This window comes from Hibiscus syriacus, unplaced genomic scaffold, assembly GCF_006381635.1.
Source record: "Hibiscus syriacus cultivar Baekdansim isolate YM2019G1 unplaced genomic scaffold, ASM638163v2 tig00110777_pilon, whole genome shotgun sequence".
Classification (NCBI taxonomy): Eukaryota; Viridiplantae; Streptophyta; class Magnoliopsida; order Malvales; family Malvaceae; genus Hibiscus; species Hibiscus syriacus.
In genome coordinates this window covers 1,251,754-1,276,847 of record NW_024062858.1, presented here as the reverse complement: position 1 = coordinate 1,276,847, position 25,094 = coordinate 1,251,754, and the positions used below count along the sequence as shown (strand labels likewise).

The 25,094-nt window shown below is 33.8% G+C and overlaps 1 pseudogene; it reads right to left on the bottom strand.

Annotated features, from left to right (window-relative positions):
* Positions 1 to 7,808: 7,808 nt before the first annotated feature.
* Positions 7,809 to 13,053, bottom strand: LOC120139994 (annotated as a pseudogene).
* Positions 13,054 to 25,094: the final 12,041 nt, after the last annotated feature.

Sequence of the window (25,094 nt, the reverse complement as noted above, 5' to 3'; positions counted from 1 at the left end):
AAACGCATTGCGATCTCTCGTCGCGATTTTCATTTCCGCATTGCGATTTTCATTTCGCATTGCGATTCTCTCGTTGCGATTTTCATTTCGCATTGCGATTTTCATTTCGCATTGCGATAGTCATTTTTGCCTTCAACATAATGCAGATTGAAATCAACAAAATCAACCATTACATTTCAATCAATTAAACAAGCACAAATAGAATTATGTTCGCATCAATTACACAGATCAACTTTTACAAATCATCTTTTACAAATCAATTAAACAATCAAAAAATAAGCAATAATTCTTATTTCCGATCATCTACTATTGAATCAACTTTTACAAATCAATTAAACAATCAAAAAACAATCAATTAAACTATTGAATCAACTTTTGCAGCCATACATCATTTTCACGCAGTTCACTTCTGAGATTAACCTGCAGAAACCAACATTTGCTCAAACAACACTTTCTACACATCTAAAACCTACAAACAGCAAATTGAATTCTAGGTACTTAACCAACATTTTCAAACCAAAAGTATATAAACTTACAAATTTTATGGACATTTTTATAACGCGGATGCAGGTAGCAGCGTCTCGTATATATCGATTTAGCCATATAATGCCGAACCACAAGCCTACTGCAGCTCTATCTCTATCGGTGGGAGGTAGATACTTGATGCTTCCCGTCGTCAAACGCTCCAACGCCAAGCATACGAGAGGAACACAATCTCCTCTGGCTCCGCTCGTTTGTTGTGGCGCGGTCCGTCTCTAATAACTAATATTGAGCTTCTTTGGCTTCTGTTTCCAGAACGAGTCCAATAATTGATCGCATCCAAGAATTTAGCCAAATGAGAGCTCCATCCCTTAATAACATCTCTTAAATCAGCCAATGATATGTAATTTATCATGCTATACACTATTGTCTTAAGGGATGGGAGCTGAAGCTCGACGAGAATCCAATGTTACGTTCCAAAACAGGGATAAACACCTGCAATCATAAGTAATAATTCATTCATTTGCGCACTTATTTCATAAACCTTTAAACTCAATCTAAAATAAATACTAACCTTATCGACCTCCCACCATGCAGGATAAAGTTTAGCTTGTCCATTGCCCAAATCAAATGATTCATCTCGTGCATTCTTCAAGTGAACGGCGTGAAAAGACGTCGGCATAATTGTATATCGTATATTTTATTTTTCTTAAGTTTTCTTATTATTAGAAGACGTGTCACCCACGCATCGATATGCTGTTTACAAAAAAAGACATATATTAGTGACTTACATAAATTTAAAAAAAATTAATCAAATTGAAATATAAGAAAAATATAAGACTACCCCCCATCGAAATAGCCATTGTCTTCGACCCCTAATAATACGCCCCACCAAGACCGATCAAGCAACAAATAGATATCATCGGTGAGCTTGCATATGTCAGTGAACACCCCTGGCTCCGCTCATGTAGATAAAAATCAACAGCGGTCTTAGCCCAAAGGGTGTTATCCAGAATTGTGTACCGGTAGTTGTTCCCTCTCCTCTTCAGATACCGGTATGGTACTGGCCGGTAACTCATACGAGCCAACTTGAATCCATCATGTCCGGCACGTCAGAGGGTTTCTCAAGAAGCCTACATATGACGCCATGTGAATCGGGCTCTTGAATGGTGGGAGGGACCTCTTCAATGATGAAAGTGGCCTCTTGAACGGTGGAGGGGACTCTCGAGGAATGATAGGGGGGGCCTCTTCAACGATAGGAGTGGACTCTTGAGGATGACAGGCCAGTCGGGCTTCTTCTTGCGGTGTCTTCGCACTATTGGGGTGTACGAGACTTAATAGCACGTGCACGCTGTCTGATGCGTGAACTCCGTCGTGCAAGCATACCCCGTAAAGCATCCACTCTATCGGGCCGCTAATAATTAAATACAAAAATCAGTAAATAAACATACATGATATTTAAACAGTGAAAACAAAGACAATATGTTTCAAACTTGATTGTATTCACCCAAGTCAATTATTCTATCATAGTTCACAAAATGCATCAGATAACAAAGAAAATAGTTTCAAACTAATACCCTGAAGTTAGTATTTGTCTTTGTTTTGTCTATTGGTGAAGTAATGCAATCCATTCAAGTTTCAATTTGCAGAAGAAGAAATAGTTTACTTTCGCAACACGAAACTTAAAATCGCAACGCGAAACCAAAATCGCAACGCGAAATGAAAATCGCATTTTGGTTTCGCGTTGCGATCTTGTCGTTGCGATTTTGGTTTCGCGTTGCGATTCTGTCGTTGCGATTTTCATTTCGCGTTGCGATTTTGGTTTCGCGTTGCGATTTTAAGTTTCGTGTTGCGAAAGTAACTATTTCTTCTTCTGCAAATTGAAACTTGAATGGATTGCATTACTTCAACCAAAAGACAAAACAAAGACAATACTATTTCACAGTGTTAAAGAATACACAGTTTAGCAGAATTGGCAGCAACCGAACAAATTTACTTTCAACCAAAAGACAAAACAAAGACAAATACTTTTCACAGTGTTAAAGAATACACAGTTTAGCAGAATTGGCAGCAACCGAACAAATTTACTTTCAACCAAAAGACAAACAAAGACAAATACTATTTCACAGTGTTAAAGAATACACATTTTAGCAGAATTGGCAGCAACCGAACAAATTTACTTTCAACCAAAAGACAAAACAAAGACAAATACTATTTCACATGTTAAAGAATACACAGTTTAGCAAGAATGGGCAGCACCGAACAAATTTACTTTCAACCAAAAGACAAAACAAAGACATTAACCTCATTAAGTTAAATATGGAAAATCTTAAACTTACCTCGTTGCGTAGAGTATGAACCTCATTCTGCAACGATACTATCATCTCACGTAGAGCGGCAACCTCACCACGTAAAGTTGACACCTCCACACGCCATGCACCATCGTTATCGCGTAGAGTACCGATCTCCTCACGCAAGGCATTGACCTCATCACGTAACTCCCTTGACTCATCCCGTGGAGGTGGAGGTGGAGAACAGGGAGATAGGAGTCGTGGCATCTTTGCCGGTCGCCTATCATGAGGTGATGGTGGAGAAAGGCTCGATGATGTGACGGGATAGGTGATGGCTCTCGTTCTAGAGGTGTATAGTCGGGTCGATCGGGTGATGGCTCTAGGTGAGGTGATGGCTCTCGAATTGGAGAAGGATGCTGCTCATCATCCGTGCCATCAAAAAACTCTGACTAGCTGCCACCAATCAGTGGCAAGCTCTTCCTCCGTGGGGTGTCAGTCTTTGTAATGGAATGTTGGCCTCCTAAAATATAAAAACTCAAACAAAGTTAAACGTCTACTATTAATAACTTGTTATATATATATGAAAGTATTTCTGTTAACTTACATATATTTATTTGTCGCATATGGTATTAAGTCTTCCCAATCCAACAGAGTTTTCCTCTTCCAGGAAATAGCCCTGGGAATATCATTGACGTTTTTATTGCCTATGTACGCATGGGGGAAAGCCTCGAATATCCAAATCTACAAACAATATAATAACAAAATTAGTAATTGTTAAATAATTAATTATAATTTTAGAAAACATTATATAGAAATTCTTACCTTAAAGGCCCAAACAAAGCCTGACAAAGTGTATTTGGACCCATCGCCCCACAAACTTTTGCGGTCATCAAAGGCAGACGACAACTTAGTCCAGGTAGCTTTCATATACGAACCCCACGGAAACAGATTCCATGCATTCAGGTCCTCTACCAATATATTAGCTCCCGTGAATAGTTGTCTGGCCTCTCTGCCTAAAAAGCCGGCATACACAAGTAATGACATACTCGGACAACATCGACGTCATCCATCCGAGTGAAACCAGCTTTCTATTAAACAATTTCTTTAGGTCGTCGACATATGGTTCGGCTTCTCCATTGACTCATCCGGAAAAAACCCGGGATAACCATGATGGGCGGCGATATGACGAGTGTACCGGCCTACATCATCGTGTCCGAATCGTAGACCAGTGATTAAGCAACTCCTTCCGCCCAAAACAAGTATACGCTGGTGAAAATGAAACATATCTCTTCTCCCCCACCACGTTGTATACTGTCGGGTAGATTTGATGTCATGGTCTGAAGCCACAAATGGTTGGTATTTTTGAAGATCAAATGAGGGTTTTTGGGGAAGAACTTGGATGAATAAATGAAAACATGGTTTATTTTCTAGAGAGAAGACGTAGGATTTTGAGAGAATCGGAGAGATAAGAAGAGAGCAAATAACGAATGAAAAAAAATAGAGGAAAATGCTGAAAATGGAAAAAAATGCCTTTTATACGGGTTCGTTTGGGTTTCGGGTTTGGGTATGACATGCGTTTTTTAACTTTGTGTGGCATTGTAGTGGTCTCTAGTTTAAATTTGTTCAATTTAGTCCCAAATTTAATGATGCAATATACTAATTTAAGCTTCATATTTCAACTTTTTCAATTTAGTCCAAATTTATATTATAGTTTATTATTTAAGCTTCAATTTAAAATTTGTTCCATTTTAAACTTAATATTTCCTATTTTTCAATTAATATATATTTTTTATTAATACTTATATATAGGTTTATAATTACTTAATATTAATATATAGTTTATATATTGATATACCATATCTTATATAGGTTATATATCTAATGAACTATATATATATATTTTATATATACTATGAAATATATATAATGTATAGTTTATATATACCATATAGTTTATATATTATGTAGTTTATATATGCTAATAAACTATATAATGTATAGTTTTTATATATAACATATAGTTTATATATATAATGAACTACATAATATAGTTTATTATTATATTTTATATTACTATAGTAAAATTATTTATATAGTATATAAATATCAACTATAGTATATAGTTTATATGATTTTTATATATAGTTCATATGTAAATTATACTATATAGTATACATAATTTATATATATATATATAATATAAATATAAACTATAGTATGTAGTATAAAATATATAGTTTATATATAGTATATTATATAATAGTTTTATAGTTCACTAATAAACTATATATATAGGTCATATGTAAACTATATAGTTTTATATATATAGTTCATATGTAAACTATAGTTCATATATAAATATCAACTATAGTATATATATGTTTATATGTAAACATATATTTTATATAAATAGTATAAAATATAGTATAAATATAAACTAGTATGTAGTATATAAATAAACTATAATTTATATTATATAGTATATACTATATAAATAGTTTATACAATTCACTAATAAACTATATATAGGTCATATGTAAACTATATAGTTTACATAATTTATATATATAGTTTAATAGTTATAATATAGTTCATATGTAAACTATAGTATATAGTTTACATATAGAATAAGTTAGTTTATATTGTTATATATTTAAATACTACTATCTATAAACTATATAATTTATATATAATTCAATAAATTAACCTTAAATCATAAACTCTAAACCTTAAACTATATATATATATATATATAAATTATATAGTTTATATATTAATAAACTATATAATTTATATAAACTATGTAGTTTCTATATAGTTCAATAGTTCATATAAATTATAGTATTTTAGTTTATACATGGTATATATAGTTTATACATAATATATATATATATAAACTATATAGTTTTTATATATAATACATATACTTTATATATAAAGTATATATATATATATATATATATATATATATTAGTGTTTTAATTTTTTTCTCAACTTTTGAAATGAATGCAATTTAGTCCATTTTACAATATTTTTCATATTTGATCCCTTTGTGTTGTTTAATTTATTTAAATTTTTATTTTTAATTTCATATTTGTTCAATTTAGTCCTCCAAATTTTCTTAGCATCTGAAATTGACACATACTTATTATTTATTTCTATTTTTTAATGGCCCATAACTTTTTAAATGAGTTTAACTTAGTACTTTTTGTATTAATTTCAACCTCAAAATTTAAAATTATTTTGATTCAATCCCTCATCAATGTGTATTGTTTAATTATTTAAATTTTTATTTGTAATTTCATATTCATTATTTAGTCCTCCAAATTTATTTGCATCTGAAATTGACACATGCTTATTACTTATTTCTATTTTTTAATTGGCCCGTAACTTTTTAAATGAGTATAATTTAATACTTTTTTGTATTAATTTCAACCTCACAATTTAAAATTATTTCAATTTGATCCCTCATCAATGTATGTTTTAATTTATTTAAATTTTTATTTGTAATTTCATATATTCAATTTAATCCTCCAAATTTTTTTGCAACTGAAATTGATCCATACTTATTATTTATTTCTATTTTTTAATTGGCCCAGAACTTTTTAAATGGATATAATTTAGTATTTTTTGTATTAATTTCAACCTCACAATTTAAAATTATTTCGATTTGATTCCTCATCAATGTATGTTGTTTATTTAATTTTTTATTTGTACTTTTTTATTTGTTCAATTTAATTCTTAAATTTATATTTTTCATAAAATTAAACAATGATTATTTATATTCTTAGTAATTTACTTTAATCATATACAATTACAAATTGCAATTCAACGATCGAGAAAGACGAAAATAATTAATCCAAAAATAAATTAACTCGATTTGAACTCAATCCGTATCTGATAGAGATCAAACCATTTTATCTGCCAATGATGTGACCCGATCTGAACGAGATCCGCCTGAAGTTCATCCGAACCTGAATTAACATGCTTTTTAACTGCTTCGGACCTGAACTTGCATCCGAACTGAAAGTAACCCGAGTTGAACCCGAACTGTACTTGGTGTAAAATCAACTTGTAAATAACCCGACCTGATTTGACCTGGACCCGACCTTATCCGATTCGAAGCATCAATTTACCTGACTTGACATGTATCCGATTTTATCCGACCCGACCCAACCCGACAAGATTCGACTGAAACTTGAACAATTACCCGATTTTACAAACCTAGTTTATACGTAGAATGTGTGTCGATTGGTTTTAAAAGTTATGTACATGAACAATGAAAAAATTAAAAGAATGAGAGGTTTTTCTATTACACGTATTGTGTAGTCATGTTCATGTGAAAATTTACTCCTATAGAAGCAGCCCTAAACTAGGTCTTCTTCATTCTTTGTAATCTGTAACATCTTAATGCTATTAATCACCTAATAAAATCCTGTCAACTATCATCAATGTCTATAAGAATGGTTGTTTCACAACTCACACCTCAGTTTGACTCAGGAGATCCATATCCATAAGGATTCTTGCTGGCCCAATTCCACTGATCCCTGCACATTTCTTCAATGCCATATTTACCCTGCAACAATCACACTAGTTATAACACCTCTTCCCTTGTGAACTAAAATGTCTCTGCTTTTTCATATGTAGGCCTTACCTCCAGTTCAATTCCCGCTCCGCCTTTTTGAAGCATACATGATTCGGCATCACCGGGTCGACGTCCAGCCACAATAGGTATTTTCTGATAAAAAGTGGAAATTTCAGTATTTTAGCTCATGTAATTGTCCTAGTTAAACTGTGGGACACAACGGAACAAGGAAACAAATACCTTCCCGGATGCCTTTTCAAAGGCAGTAACCATTTCTAAAACTGATGTTCCTTTACCAGTTCCTAAGTTGTATACCTCACAACCTATAACAGCAGTGCTAATATTTTTAAAGCCAATTCGATTTAAATAGTTGCAAATACAGCAAAAAAGAACGATTAAGAGCGAATCATTTCAACATACGACTCTTCTCTTCTATCATGAACCGAATAATTGTGGCATTTAAACAGTCACGAACACACATTACATAGAAGAAAACAGAACAAAAAAATGCAGACACACCTATTTGGATCAGATAATTTGCGTAGTGCAGCAATGTGGCCATCAGCTAAATCAACAACGTGGATATAATCACGTACCTGAAAAGAGCGAACAAGCCTTCTGTCACAAGGGATCACGACCCAGAATTAAATTTCCCACTAACTTGATATTTAAGTTTCAAGAAACATTGCCAAAGCTAATGCAAAGAACTATCCTAAACTCCTCAAGCATACTGCTTTAAAATGTTGAATGGCACAAACGTCAGTGCCGGAAGGGAGCCTGAGCTTCACGAGGTTGTCTACTCGTTTTAAGGAAGAAAGGGTTGCTTAAAGAAAGATGTTGCTAGTGGAAAATGATTATAGATGGAAGCTAAACGAATTCAACCATACTACAGTTCCTACACGTTGAAAACAAATTCTGAAACATGAAATAAGATCGATTGGAAACTTAACAGTCACAAATAAAAGCTTACCCCAGTACCATCCTTTGTTGAATAATCATTTCCAAACACTGTCAATGCTGGTCTCCTCCCAACGGCAACTTGTTGCACAAAAGGCATGAGATTGTTCGGAATACCCCGGGGATCCTCACCTATATGGCCACTAGGATGTGCACCAACTGGATTAAAATATCTTAGAAGTATGATCTTCCATTCAGGGTCAGAACGATGGACACCGCGACAAATTTCTTCGATGAAAAGCTGAAAGACCAACCATGTCAGATACAAGCAGATGACGCAATGAGAGAAATCAACTGACAAATTCCTAAGTACTCGTAAGATATTCATAGCAAAACTAGTAAAATTGTAATGACTATCCATGGCTCTTTCTTTACCCATACTGCTTCTTAGAGATGCAAAAGAGTATGCACTTGTGATAGGCTCACTGCATACCTTTGTTCGTCCATATGGATTCACTGCAGCCAGGGGAGTCTCTTCTGTACATGGAACCTCCTTTGGCCAGCCATAAACAGTAGCAGACGATGAAAATACAAGCTGAAATGTAATAACTTAGAAGATTGATCAAGTTAATAGGCAACCCTATTCATATGAATAATACAAATTTGTAAAGAACTCTAGGTTCCATAGGGCCAGCCTCAGCAATTAAACGGACGTCTAAGAACATAGCCTTTGAATTGATCGAAAAGAAAACAAAGTGCACTTCTCTTTATCGCTAGTGTTAATGGTTCCTGGGCAATGCAAAGAAATTGTTTTTACATCGATGATGAGGGTAAAGAGAAATACATTTTTACATCCATGAGAAGCCATGACTTCCAACAGGGTGATTGTCCCAATGAGATTGTTGTCATAATAGAGTAATGGTTCTCTACACTTTCACCAACTGCTTTTAGTCCGGCGAAGTGAATCACAGCATCAAACCTGCAATATAACCATGTAATTACCTTAGAGGTTGAGCATGAGGTAAAAGGCAAAAGAAAACTGCATACTGGTTCCTCACAGTACTTTATCTCAGAAAAAAACTTTTCCAGTGCTGATCTATCCCGGAGGTCCACCTGCAGTAGAAAGCAAAGGTTCAAACATTATGTCCATCTCAGATTTGTGGTCAAGACAAATCTTGGATGCATAATTAATATAATACATATAATGACACAAATATTTTGAAAACACTTAACACCAATAATGTTATAATAATTCAACAGCACATGATGAATTTGATTATCGAAAAATCAACAAATTCCCATGAACATTTTATTCTCAAAAGCAAAAACACAGAACAATAGAGACCCTTAACTACAAATTTACAGATGATAAAGGTTAACAATTAAGTACCCAAGTAAAATTAAGGTGAAAAACTTTTCAATATACAGCAACAACAACAACAAAACCCTATTCTCATATGCAATGGGATAAGGGGAGGTAGGGTAGTAGGCTGCCCCAACGCCAGGTTGAGAGTAGCTTCCGTGGAATACCTCCGGCACTCAGAAAATTAAAAATAAAGATAAAATATAATGCATAATAAATAAATAAATACATAGTTGAACAGTCTTTAAATGCAGAGAATGAAACACAGAAGTCAGCGATAGCAAGCTACGAGAAGGAATAAAGTCAATGGGTTAAAACCTAAACTAAGGCAACAATACTCTGCTATCCTAGTTCTAAGCCTTCATAGATTCCAATGACAGAACGTATAAAAATAGAGGTCATGAAATTAGACAGAGATGCTACACCCTATGGCTATGACCCACACTACTTGGCTATTCTGGTATTAAGTCTCCATATTTTCCTATCTGAGGTCATATCCTCGGTAAGGACTAAATCCTTTAAATCAGATCTCAAGCAGTCTATCCACTTCCTCCTTGGTCGTCCTCTCCTTCTGGCACCGTCGACTATAATCGACTCTACCTTCCTGACCGCATCCGACGGTTGTCACCTAAGGACATACCCAAACCACCGTAGTCTTCCCTCCCTCAATTTTTCAGATACAGACACCACCCCAAAGACATCCTAATTGCCGAGTTGGTGTTATATCCCACATACATTCTAATCCATACAACAATGCTAGTCTTATTGCAATTCTATAAAATTTTCCAGACACCTTCTTGTCACACAAACTTTTTAATATCATCCAACTAAAACAATTTCCAATCGAAGGAGAGCTTCACTAACATTCTGGGTAACTGAAAATAAAATAATATCATTGAAACACACCATATAGGCATTTAAAAAACATATATTAGAGATAATATTCACTTGACAACCCAGTAACTCTGTTTAATCAAATTATTAACTCGCTCGATTCTTCAATATATAAACAATTAAAGACCTTACCTCGCGCATTTCAAGTAATCGCTGTTAAATTCTTAAAAACTGTGATAATAGAAAATTAAAAAAAATAGTTAAAAGTAATAATACCCTCAACTATTGGAATAATCGCAATTATTCCAACAAATTATCATCTAAAAAGCAATTGAAAATCACCTAATTTTAGAACAGTTCATGTTGCAAGCTAAAGCAATTCAATTATGAAGGAAACCATCAAGTTAATCAAATTTAAACCAATTAGGCTCCAAATTAGCAGTTTAAGCATACAAACTACATAAGCCTTCCTCAATTGCTAGTCTGGCAAGTGGCAACCAACTCAGCAATCACCATTAAAACATTACAAAGTTACACCGAAACAACTATTCTCTTTTTCAAAAATGAAATTCGACGAGTTCAACGAACCTGGCGAAAAGAATTTTTGCCGAATTCACCGGCGAGTTCTTGGACTCTTTTGATAGCAACGGCGGAGGAATTGTCCAGATTATCAGCGACGACCCCATGTATCCGCCTAACAGCAGCTGCAACACAGTGTGGCTTCCTATATAACCGGCTCCGCCTGTCACCAGAATTGTTGGACATAATGGATCTCACTCAAACCAAGTACCAGAAAGAAAGAAAGAAAGAAACAGAGCAAAGCAGAGGTGAGAAAAACGTAAAACCCAAAGAGAAGATGAAACGGCGTTAGAAGGAAAATGACTTGACTATGAATTAAATGAGACAAAACAAGGGGTGGGGGGAATTTATAGCCAGAAAATCTAAAGGAAAAGGGAAACGTTTATTGAACAAGGGAGGAATTATGATAGGCCACGTTGACAGATTTTTGCGTGCAATCGCATCTTCTGGATATTTTTTTACTTTTATTTAATAATTTTCTTTTCCATAAATTTTGGCCGGTTTTCCAGCAAATTTGGGATTTAAAACTTCGAAATTTAACATTTAATATTAGGATAAACTACATCAGATACCATCACTTTAGGTATTGTATCGTTTATAATATTGAACTTTCAATTTTAACAATTATAGCACTGAATTTTTATTTTGTTTATTTATACCATTGAACCGTTAAATCGTTAACGGCAAGATGGTGCAGCCGAAGGCTATCAATATGGCTGACGACTATTGATATAGAAACCTCATCAAATGAGATTATTTTGATTTGATTGTTGACAATTTAACAGTCTAATAGTAAATTGAAACAAAAATTAAAAATTAATTCTCTAATTGTCAAAATTGAAAGTTAAGTGTATAAACGATACATAGCCTAAAATTTGGTGATATGTAATACAGTTTATCCTTAATATTAAGATATATAAAGCTATAAAAACTAAAATTTTATATCAATTATTTTATAATTAAATAAAAAGAAAACCAAAGTTAATTAAAGCATGGCCTGCTTGCCTGACTGGCTTTTTTTTTTACCAAAACATCGTCAAATAAAAATTATTTTTTATTTTAACACTTATATTTAGGTTTTTTTTAGATTGACATCTTTTTCTCATGTAGGCAGAGGCACAATTTGTAAAAAGTGTTTTCTATTAACTTCTACAAAAGTGGATTAAATTGAATTGAAATGAAAGAAAAGGGAAAAAAGAGCTAAAATATTAGTAAATGTATACAAATTTTATCTAAAAAAATAAACGCTTGTAATGTATGTCGAAACACTTACCAAACTCAAATATCTTAACTTTATGTTTAATTACTCAATAAATGCATCTTTAAATAATTACATTTAAACACGTAAAAGCTCAGATATCTAAACAATTTGATATTTAAAAATGCTCGTGAGCTTCTCAAATCTCATATTACCTAGATATGTGAGTTTTATAATGTCTAAATATAACTTTTTTTAAACATGTATTTATTAATGGATTGAACATAAGGTTAATATACTTGTGTTATTGCCCAGCTTGTGGCTTGTCATTATTGTTATTTTTTAGAGAAAATTCATATTTTTTTCATATTTTTTACTCCTCTTTTTTATTTCATTACAATCCAATCAGATTAACTTGGCAAATCTAACATAATAGCTTCTTACAAAACACATCTTTTTGCTCGTTGCACCTACGTCGTCACCACATGAGTGCAACCTCAGTTAAGTAAACACTACCAATGTTTACCTTCTTGGCATCATTTTCAATGCCCATGGTTCCAAAGTACTGGTCCAAGCCCTAAAGGAAATTCTCCACAACTGTGGGAATCTCTTTCCTTTGAACTTCTCCAGCTTAGGGATATCACCCAAGGCTTTGGGTGCATTAGTTGTCACATTATTTCCGAACACAGCCTTGCACACGAATAACTCATTATTGAGCAGTTTAACCTCCCTTTTCAACTCAACAACATCGGCATCAGAACCCTTTCTTGGTTCCTCAACCTCCTGCCATCACTGTGGCCTCTACGGCATCACCTCGCTCATTCATCTTCACATCAACCCATTGAGTATTGCATGAACCTCCTCCTAATACTCTCCAAGGACTCCAACTTCTCGAGATCCAATGTAACATCCCAAAAGTTAGGCCAATGACCAAAATAGATTTTTTGGCAATTTAGTGACCAATCTCAGAAAAGATTGAAAGTTTAGGGACTTAAATGAAAAGTGTGGATGTTGGATTTAATAACAAAGTTTGGAAATAATAAGGGTATTATGATCATTTTCAGGGAATATTTTTATTTCCCTTTATAAAGGGTAATAAACACGTGGGAATGAGATAATTTCTCCAGAGCATTCTTCAATCTTCTTCTTCCCCTCTCCACTGTGAAGTCTTGTATAAGGTAAGTGGGTCTTCAGTTGGTTAATTCTTCATTTTAAAACTTGTTTTGATTCTTGGAATTTAAGAAAGATTAAGGAAAACTTTAGGTGGCTTAAAACTCAAAGATCAACAAGTTATGAGAAATTAAGAAAAATGAGTTTTTAAGTGATTATTTGAAATAGAAGGAGTGAATAGATTTTTAAGTTGAATTTGACTTGTCAATGAGTGAATTAAGAAATATGAAGTGTTAGAATTAGAATTTGTACATGTTGAAATTTGAGTGTGATTCTTGAATTCTATGTAGAGAATTAGATTTTGAAGTTAAAGATGTACTGAATGAGTATTAATGAGTTTAAGCATGTATATGTAAGTTAAGAATAAGAAAGGGGCTGATATGAAGCAATTGAGCTGAAATGAAGTAATTTTCGGAATGAAAATGTGATTTATGGGTTAGGGGTATCGGTACCTATTCAAAAGGTACCGATACCCTCTAATATGAAAAATTACAGAATGCAATGAGGGTACTGATACCCTAAGTAGGGTATCGATACCCCCTAAAGGAAAAAGGTGAATATGGTTTATTAAGTTTGTTTAAGTTGTTAGTATCGAATACAAGGTGTAGGCATCTAATAATTGCCTTAAAATGTGTAATTATGTAGATACAGAGCCTAAATGAGTTCTGGAACCATTGTCAAATAAGATCGATCAGGGGAAAAGATAAGAGATTGATATTGACTAGTGAGGCCAGGTGAGTGCATATCAGTGATGTATGATGAATGGAAACAAGACTCGCGATGAGTCTATTTCCTATGGTAGTATGTATGAAATCATGAGCATGATCATGGGTGTAAGATGAGTATATGTGATATTTGTGATTATATGTATTACATGATTTATATGTGTGTGTGACTATATAATGGTGATACAAACCTATAGGATAAGCACTATAGAAACTATGATATATGAGTTATAAAATGAAGAACTATAAAATCCCTATGAGAAGGATTATAGGTGTTATATGAAACTGAATTAAATAAATAGAGTAAACTAGTATTTTAAATATGATGGGATAAGTGATATAAGTCATATGTTATTGTAAAGGTTAATGTAATAAATCATGTAAACTGGTAAAAGAGAAATGAGATAAGAATTACCTATAAGATTCAAATAAGATTATATGAATAAGTAGTGTAAATTGTATAAGGGAGACTTAGATATTATACGATTTAAGCATGAAATGAACATAAGATATAGTCAGGTAAAATTATTATGTGATATGAGTATATGAATATGTTAGTTAAGTAATATAGGAAGGTCGATATGTTAAATGAAACTATGATCTAAAACTGTTAGATGTTTTATATGATATGAATTATAGTACCAAAGTACTTGAATCATATGAAAATGTTCTACGTGTAAGTGAACCATGTGTTTATATGTATATGTGAATGTGATTTATATGACAATGAGCTATGTGAAAGAACTATGAGACTATGTGTATATGTGAATGTGTAATAACATAGATATTAATGCCTATATTATGTGACATAAGAGCTAGAGGTATAGTTGACATGCCAAGAGTCGAGGGTTTACGCGATCCTTCGGACATATATGTATCCTTTGGAACATCTATGAGGTTTTTGAGACATACTTGGTCTTTATAACATGTATATTTCTTAAGGAATTTCTATGTGGTCATTCGAGATATTTTTATGGCACTTTGGTGCAATTCTACGCGGCACTTTGTGCATTTATACGAGCTGTGGTGACATCATTAGTGTATAACCTTTAGAGACTCACTTATATATAGTTATCACATATGTACATGGGTTAATCAAGAGATAATAAAAATATATGTTATGATATGATAAATGTTATAGAAAGGATATGATGATGTATCGGTATAGTACATGATTAAGAAGGTTAAGTATATGTGCTATGTGATTAAATGATAAGTGACTAATGATGATTTATATGTATGCATGTATTTCTTATTAGATAATCTGATATGATTATATGATGATGTCTGTATTGCTTGGTTAATTGAATCATAAGTTGATTAAAAGAATATATATAGAGGATTAATTATAAGATATAAATAATAAGAATATTGATATTGGAATAAGGTTAGAGATGAAAATAATGTGTGATATATGTGTATAGTACGTTATATATGTTATATTGTTTTGATGTGGCATCATAAGATGATATGTTCATGCATGTGTAAATAGTTAGAGTTCTTTTATAATTTTAATGCCTCACTAAGTCATAGACTTAGTGTGTGATTGCTTCACACGTAGGTTACAAAAGCGAGAAGAGAAGCTAAGAGGAGCAAGATAGGTCAACATCTCCCTTACAAAGTTCAGATCAGAAAAGAGATGTTTTAGATGTATTTGTTATTTTGAACATTGGCATATACTAATAGATTGAGTTGAATATGCTCTGATAAGTTTTGTAAAACCATATGTTTTATACAATAGAAATTAGTTGGTTTATTGGAAAAGTCTAATTGAATTTTATTATATTTTGTTAAAGTAAATGTCTTGAAAAGTCAATGTGACACCTCAGACTCGTATTCGGATCGGGTACGGGTTGGGGGTGTTACATCCAATGATCTCAGTTTCTCAATGTCTACAGACTCCAGCTAGTCCAGGACCCCCTTGGCCTCATTCATGGAGTCCTTGAGCCCGATAACCTTTGCATGGATTAATGTGATAATGTCATTCGAAGTTTTCCTCTTCTTCCCAATGTTGCGGGTCTCGCCTTCCTCAGTCTTGTTGTGTTGTGTCATCTCAAACAAATCCTATATTATCTGAAAATAAAGCAAATAAATGAAAACAAAGAGGTTGACATACCCAATGAAAAATATAGGGTTTGAGTTAATGTTAACTTGTATTCCTTAATTTGAAGTGTCAAAACGAAGTGTGATAGCCTATCTTATCTATAATACAAATCCTATGTTTATCTAGGATTTAAACAAGATATAATTGTGAGATTTATCTACATAATTAAGGATTATATAATTATCATGCCTTATCGTATCTTCCAAGGTGAACAGACCAATTCTCCTAAGTCTTCTAGAAGGCCTAAAATAAGGTAAAGATATTCATGGTCATACTTGTCTCGATCACGGACTTACAATATGTGACAATATACATAATTTAATGATTTTCATACTGTCAATGTCATGATAACATTCTATTTCGTAGATAGGTATAATAATCATATAGTTTTTGTAAACATAATCAAAATGGAGGTGTAGGGAATTAAACCTTGTACCCCTAGCATGCGAAGTAAACGCTCTACTATATGAGCTACACCCCTATTTATTAGTGTGATAAATCTTAATATTTGTAAATTTAATCAGATTAGCATATTATTTTTACATATGACCTTTCTTTCCTCACTTGAAAGTTTCAATGAAAATTACATTACAATAATTATCATATATCAATGAATAGCTTTTAAACACTTAATATTTTTTTTTGGATAAGAAGTACTTAAAAATTTAAACATAGGTCACATTGGAATGATAAAATTTTCACCCTTCCTTTTACTTACAAAAGCCTTAAGTTAATGACTTTCTAAATTCACTCTTGATCCTCTATTTCTGGTTAACATCTAGGGTTTTCAACTTTATATGATGAAATTTAGTTTTCTAATCTATAATCAAGGTTGAAGATGACATTTTTTCATAACATCCCTAACACGATTTAGTAAGAATCAACTAAAAGTGTCACATCAAATAATCAGAGAAAAAAATCAGTGGAAAACGAAATCAAATCAAGTAATCTTAAAAATGCATGCATCAAACATTATTTGAGGGATAAATTATCCACACATATCAAATCTATGGGCTATAAAGCAATTTTATCATAAAAACTGGACTAAACACACATATTTAGCCAATTTCAATATAATGGGTTTCAAACCCACTCTATGGTTTTGAAATCAGACCCTATGTTTCAAGACCCAAACCACTAGAAGCCCTAAAATAGCTTTCTTATAACCCAAGATATACCTAAATCCATTCTTAAGTCATAGGCAACTATCTAAACACATTATTAATATCAAAATCACTCTGAACTTGTAAGACAATGTTCGAATCTTATTACCGTCACTCTTGATGAATAATCTGTAAATTTTTATGTAAATCCCAATTAGGTCTTAAGTAATGCCATGACCCTGGATTGGGGTAGCCACCCCTGACCTAAATTTTTTTGTATAAAAAATATACCAAAATCACCTAACGTACATCATTTAGCTAACAAGTAAGTCACATACAATATGTATATCAAACATTTATTTCATCTATATACCATTGTGATATACAACTGTATCATATTCATGTAAAAAAAGATAAATTTTCAAGTCTGAGCTGAGAAATCAGAGAAAGAAAATAAAATAAATTCAGGAGTCAGTTGTTGGGGAAACCGAGTTATTTCCCACATGAACTTAGTTTCAAAATTGATTTGAAATGTCAATATCAAAACCACCAAAGTTTGCACAGAGGACAAACCCATAAAACTATTGAATATTGAAACATAATGGAAAAATCGAATAAAGAACAATAAAGGAGAGAACACACCAAATTTACGAGGTTCGGCGAAAATATTGTCTACTCCTCGGGCACCACATCGGATGATAACTTCACTATATCGCCAATATTACAACAAATGAAATTCTTTACAATTCCCAAAGTGAGAGAATGAAGAAAACAAATGGAAGAGAGAACTTGTTTTGGGATGATTTCTAATGGAAATACTTAGTCCTATTTATAACTGAGTTGTAAGGACTAAACTTATAAATAACCTAATATTTTAGGGACCAAAGATAAAATTCCCATGTGTACAAGTTGGTCACTTGCACAACTTGTCAACTTGCCAACCAAGGATGAACTATCTCATGTGCTCAAGTTGGCCACTTGCCAATCTTGCCAATTTACAAGCCTTCAAGCCACACATAACAAATCTCCACATTGGCTTGAAATTACCAAGCATACTCAACTTCTTCAATTACCCAAATTTGATGAAGTTATTTTAATGTATTATATCTATTTGCGCTCACAAGCACCGTACACCTGAAGATGCTCAAACTTTCAGGATGTTAATCAAGTTCAAACAATGATTGAGCTTGATTACTGTTACCACCTTGGTCATCATATCTGCAACATTTTCTGCTGTCGCAATCTTCTGAAGTAGAATCTTTCATTCTTCAAAGATCTCATGCAGAAAGTGATACCTCACGTCGTTATGCTTAGTCCTTGAATGGTAGACTTTATTTTTCGCTAAGTGAATAGCGCTCTGACTGTCACAATAGAGACTAATTTGACTTTGAACAACTCCCAAGTCTTTCATCAACCCGTTAAGCCAAATTTCTTCCTTTGTAGCCTCTAAAACTGCCATTTATTCTGCCTCTGTAGTAGACAAAGCCACCGTATATTGCAAATTAGACTTCCAACTTACTGGGACTTTAGTAAGAGTAAACAAATACCCAGTAGTTGATCGATTCTTATCCAAATAACCAGCATAGTCGGAATCAACATATCCAATCACACACTGACCAAGTGTTTCATCCTGTTCAAAAACTAAACCAACATTCATGGTTTGTTGGAGATACTGTAGAATCCATTTCACATATTGCCAATGTCCTTTTTCTAGGATCATGCATGTACCTGCTCACAACTCCAACTGCTTGTGAAATGTCAGGACGCGTACACACCATTACATACATCAAGCTCCCAACTGCATTAGCATATGAAACTTTTGACATATACTCTCGTTCTTCATTAATTTTAGGAGATAACTGTGAACTATGTTTCAAATGAGAAGCCAGTGGGATACTTACATGTTTGGTATTTTCATTCATGCCAAAACATTGTAATACTTCTCTCAGATACTGCTTCTGTGTTAAACAAAACTTTTCTCTCTGTTTATCTCTGCTTATCTCCATACCAATAATTTTCTTGGCCTCACATAAATCTTTCATCTCAAACTCTTGATTTAACTGAGCCTTTAATTTGTCTATCTCCTTTTGACTCTTCGAAGCGATCAATATATCGTCAACGCACAAGAGAAGATAAATGAAAAATCTATCTTTGAACTTTTGTAAATACACACAATGATCATATTTGCTTCTAGTGTACTTTCGCCTCCTCATAAAGCTATCAAATCGCTTGTACCACTGTCTCGGAGATTGCTTCAATCCATATAGCGATTTGTTCAGCTTACAAACCCATTTCTCATAACCACCATCTTTGTATCCTTCTGGCTGAGTCATATAAATCTCATCTTCTAAATCACCATGCAAGAAAGTCGTCTTTACATCAAGTTGAGCTAGCTCAACTGTGCTACCAAGGCCAACAATATTCTAATGGAGGAATGCTTCACAATAGGGGAAAACTTTTATAGTTTATTCCCTCCTTCTGAGCGTAACCTTTAGCTACTAACCTTGCCTTTTAGCGAACATCTTTCTTTCTATGAGATCCGTCTTTCTTTGAAAATACCCACTTGCATCCAATTGCTCTTTTACCTTTCGGTAATTTTACCATTTTCCAAGTGTTACTCTTTCGGAGAGATTGCATTTCTTCATCCATGACACTTTTCCACTTATCACTTTCCAAGCTTTGTATTGCTCATTGGTAAGTGATAGGGATATAATCATCATTAACTGGAAGAGCATAGGCCACCATATTAGTAAATCGAGTAGGTATACAAATTTCTCTCCTTGGCCTAGTAACTGCAAGCGGTTCTGATGTCTCCAATAGTTCTTGGGTTTGAATATCTTCATCTTCTGATTCTTTTATTGGAGTTGAAGAATCAACTGCTTCAATTTCTTGGATCATTGTCTGCTGAAACTCCACCTGTTTTGGAGTATGCTCCACCTGTTGCGGAGTACTACTTGTCTGGAAAGCTTCATTTGTTACCTTTTTTACTAGGGTAGATTCATCAAAGGTAACATCTTTGCTATAAATTATCTTCTTGATGTCTAAACACCAAAGGCAGAATCCCTTCACTCCATGAGTGATTCCCATAAAGAGAGCCTTATTTGCTCTTGGATCAAGCTACATGATAATAAGCAGTAGATCCAAATACATGTAAGGAATCATAATTAGTAGTAGATTTTCCAGACCACACCTTCAATGGTGTTTCCTCATATCGCTAATGACGGTAGACAATTGATGAGATGGCCAGCATATGTCACAGCCTTAGCCTAAAATGTCTTACCTAACCCAGAATTAGACAACATACATCGAACTTTCTAATAGTGTTTGATTCATACGCTCTGCCACCCCATTCTATTGTGGTGTATTTATAATGAAGTGTCGAACAATACCATACTCATGGTAAACGTCAAAGAATGAGTCACTTTTATATTCCCCTTCATTGTCCATCCTAAGACGTTTGATCTTTCTACCTGTCTGGTTCTCGATCATATTTTTTCATTTAAGAAAAAATCAGAGCACTTCATCTTTAGATTTATCGGATACATCCAAACTCTTCTAGAAAAGTCATCTACGAAAGTTACAAAACAATGGTTTCCTACCAAAGGAAGTGTCTTTGAAAGACCCCATACATCTGAATGAATATACTCCAGAATATCTTTTGTATTATGTATAGTGGTGCCAAACTTCACTATCTTCTGCTTTCCTAGAACACAATGCTCGCAAAAGTTCAATTTGTAAGCCTTTGCACCTTTCAACAATCCTTTCTTTGCTAAAATTTGCAAGGATTTCTCTCCAGCATATCCCAACCGCATATGCCACAATTGGGTCGTGTCCAAATCATCGCCTCTGGAAGCTGTTGTAACTGCTCCAATAATTGTACTACCTTGGTAATAATACAAAATATTTTTCCTGTTTCCCTTCATCATCACAAGTACGTCAGATGTGACTTTTAAAACTCTATCTCTTATAGTGACTACTGAGCCTTTGGATTCCAAGGCTCCCAACGAGATGATATTTTTCTTCAAACTGGGCACGTATCAGACATCAGTCAGAACTCTGATTGATCCATCTTGATTCTTCAATCGAATTGAACTTATCCCAACAGTTTTACAGGCATTGTCATTGCCCATATAAACAACTCTTACATTTAGTTCTACTAAATCGGAAAACCACTCCCGATTAAGGGACATATGACAGGTACAACCCGAATCTAATATCCACTCATCTGAATGGAATGTTGATAATGAAGCAACTAAAGATATGTCAGAGTCATTGACAATCTTTCTTCCAATGGCTTTTTTCACGACAAAAGACACATTCATCTTTTCCCAGTCTGGACTTCGACTTGATCTCCCCTCTCTTTGGCTTTTGATTTTTCGAGCGGCCTCTTGCCACCATGGCCTCAGCTCTTTCGTACTTGCTGTCCTTCTTGGTTTCTTCTTGATCTCATAAATATACAAAGCAACAGTTACATCTTTAAGGATAACATTATCTTTACCATAAAGTAACGTTGTCTCAAGGTACTCAAATTCATCTGGAATAGATGACAACAACATTAAAGCCAAATCTTCATCTTTGAAGGTTTCATCCATGCCCAATAAGTCTGCCACTAGCTCACTAAAAGCAGTGATATGTTCATTCATACTGGTGTCTGGTTGATAATCAAATCTGAATAATCTTTTCTTCATGTGGAGACGATTCTGAGAGCTTTTCTTTAGGAATTTTTCCTCCAATGCTTTCCACATTTTACTTGCAAAAGTCTCGTTCTTGAAGTCATACTTCTGCTCCCTGGAAAGATAAGATCGAATCGTGTTGCACGCCAAATTATTGATTGTTCCTCATTCTTTCTCCTCTATATCTACGGGCTTTTCTTCCTCAATTGCGATGTCTAGACCTTGTTGGAATAAAGCGTCTAACACCTCGCTTTGTCACATGCCAAAATGACCGGATCCATCAAACAATTCCACCGAGAAGTTTTCATTGACATCACCCTCACCGGTCCAGATGAAGAGCTTGATGTCTCAACTGATCCGTATTTTGACATTTTAATTCTAACGAACAATATTACACGAACTGTATATTTCAGCAACAGGACCACCAGGATAACCTCAACCGAAGCTCTGATACAATTATTGGGTAACCGGGTTATTTCTCACATGAACTTAGTTTCAAAATTGATTTGAAATGTCAAGATCAAAACCATTAAAGCTTGCACGGACAAACCCGTTAAACTATTGGATATTGAAACACAATGGAAAAGCCGAATAAAGAACAATAAAGGATATAACACAACAAATTTACGAGGTTCGATGAAAATATCGTCTACTCCTTAGGCATAACACCGGATGATAACTTTACTATATCGCCAATATTACAACAAATGGAATTCTTTAGAATTCCCAAAGTGAGAGAATAAAGAAAACAAATGGAATAGAGAACTTGTTCTGAGATGATTTCTAATGGAAATACTTGGCCTATTATAGTTGAATTTTAAGGACTAAACTTATAAATAACCTAATATTTTAGGGGACCAAAGATGAAATTCCATGTGCATAAGTTGGCCACTTGCACAACTTGTCAACTTGCCAATCAATGATGAATTATCCCATATGCTCAAGTTGGCCACTTGCCAATCTTGCCAACTTGCAAGCCTTCAAGCCACACATAACATCAGTAACATGTGAGGAAAGGTTAACACACCTAATAACATCCGAACTTGGTAATTATCGATTAAATGTTGTCTTAATAATTGATTTTTACGAATTTGAACTTATACTTAATTTGTGATCCTTTATGAATGTAATTTTTTATGATTTTTACCCGGAATATGATAATTTATACAAAAAAAGTCGTATTTTATTTTTTACTCACATTTTCCCCTACTGCAACGATATTTTAGATTAAAGAATAGGTAATATAGATAAAGGAAATGTAAATTATGGAGTTAATGTTTGTAACCGCTTTATAGGCGAAGCGAAGGACCCTGCCAATTGGAACGAAAAACAATTACAATGGATCAATCATAAAGTTTAGTGGTGCAGGGAATCGAACCCCATACCTCTACATGCAAAGCAAGCACTCAAATATGAGCTACAACCCCATTTGACTCTTAAGAAGGGTCATATAAACAAAACACCCCATGTCATTCGGGCAAACTCGATGTTTATTGTATTTTTAAAAAAAGAAATCATTAATCAAACATCTTTATCTGCTTACTAATTTCAAGACAGAAATTAGGTTTCTCATCTATTATCCAAAGTCGATGCATCAATTCAATTAATGAAACAAAAATGAGAAGTTATTTAAATTAGTTTATTTAAGTCACACCAGAAAATCTAAATTCCAAAAATCGAAGATTTTTGTTTCAATCTAAATGATTCTCAAAGACCTAAATGCAAGACATATGATGCTTTGTTAATGGAAATGATATAAAATATACATTGACAAAATCACTGTTAGTGGGACCGATCCTAGCACTTTTAAATTTGACCCTATTTACATATTACTTTTACCAACAACAAAAAGAAAGAAACTGCAAATGAATTTACTAAGACATCAGATTCTGGAACCATCTGTCTTGTCTGTCTGTCTGCAGTGCTGATAACCAGGTTTCCACCTAGCAAAAGAGAGGAATATAAGTCAATCTTTGATAGATAAATATTTACATGAATACTAGTGCCAAAGATAGTCATGCAGATTGATGTTCCGGTTTCTTCCATGCTTCGAGCAAGGACGGAGCAAGGATTAAACAACGGGAGGAGCTAACTTGTTTACCTTAAAAAAACAGATATTCAGTAAGGGCTTAAACTTGAAAATCGAGGTAACAAGACTTACTTTGATCAATATTTAAAGTAATAGGGACCTAAAGTATCATTTAACAAAAACATGGAGATGGTGAGAACCCTTCCAAGCGTTACATGATTCCGTCCCTTGCTTCTAGTATTATTTATATTCGACACATTCATATCAGACACATACCGGAAAACATAACTTGTACATGCTCAGCACTCAGCAGCAAGCAAGCATATTAAGGAGACAAGGTTTCACCGGTATTTTAGAAGCATGTGAACATTCAAACGTAGTCCTTGGCGAGTTGTGAAATAAAAGAATACCATATCCTTTCATCTTCTCTCAAAAAGCTCGGCGATGATCCTACTTCGACGACGTCGGATAGTAGGGTGGAATCATGAGGGCTCAAATCTGTAGGATATTGTTGTTCATTGAAGAAGATCAGAAGAATTAAAAGGAACATGATGGAAGAAATGTGGTTTGTTTACCTGTGGAGTTCAAATAGAATTATACATGGCCGTGAAGAACAACGAATCGAGGAAGCCAGTCGTCAACTTCAGTATCATTGATAGAAGCAAGTTCTCCTGGTAAAGCTATCCGCTTCTGTGAATGAAAGATATGAGACCAGTGCATTGACAAAGAGGAATGCAGATAGGGATAAATGCATGATTTTATGCTAGAGGACGAATGAATAAAATTTAGACGATAATAAACTTATAAAATTTCAAGATTGACAAAATAGATTAAAAAAAAATCTAAAATATAAAAAATGCAGATAAACAGAATACGAAGATAGATAAATGGGATGCATACGGTTCGGATGTACAAATAACCAGAAAGTCGAGCGGATCGCAAAATACCATCGATACGTTCCAGTCTGCAATGACATAGAAACACCATTGTTCAGAGACCATTATTTGCTCAAAAATATATAATTGTTTGAAGCAGGAACGGACACAGGATTTTAATGTCAGGA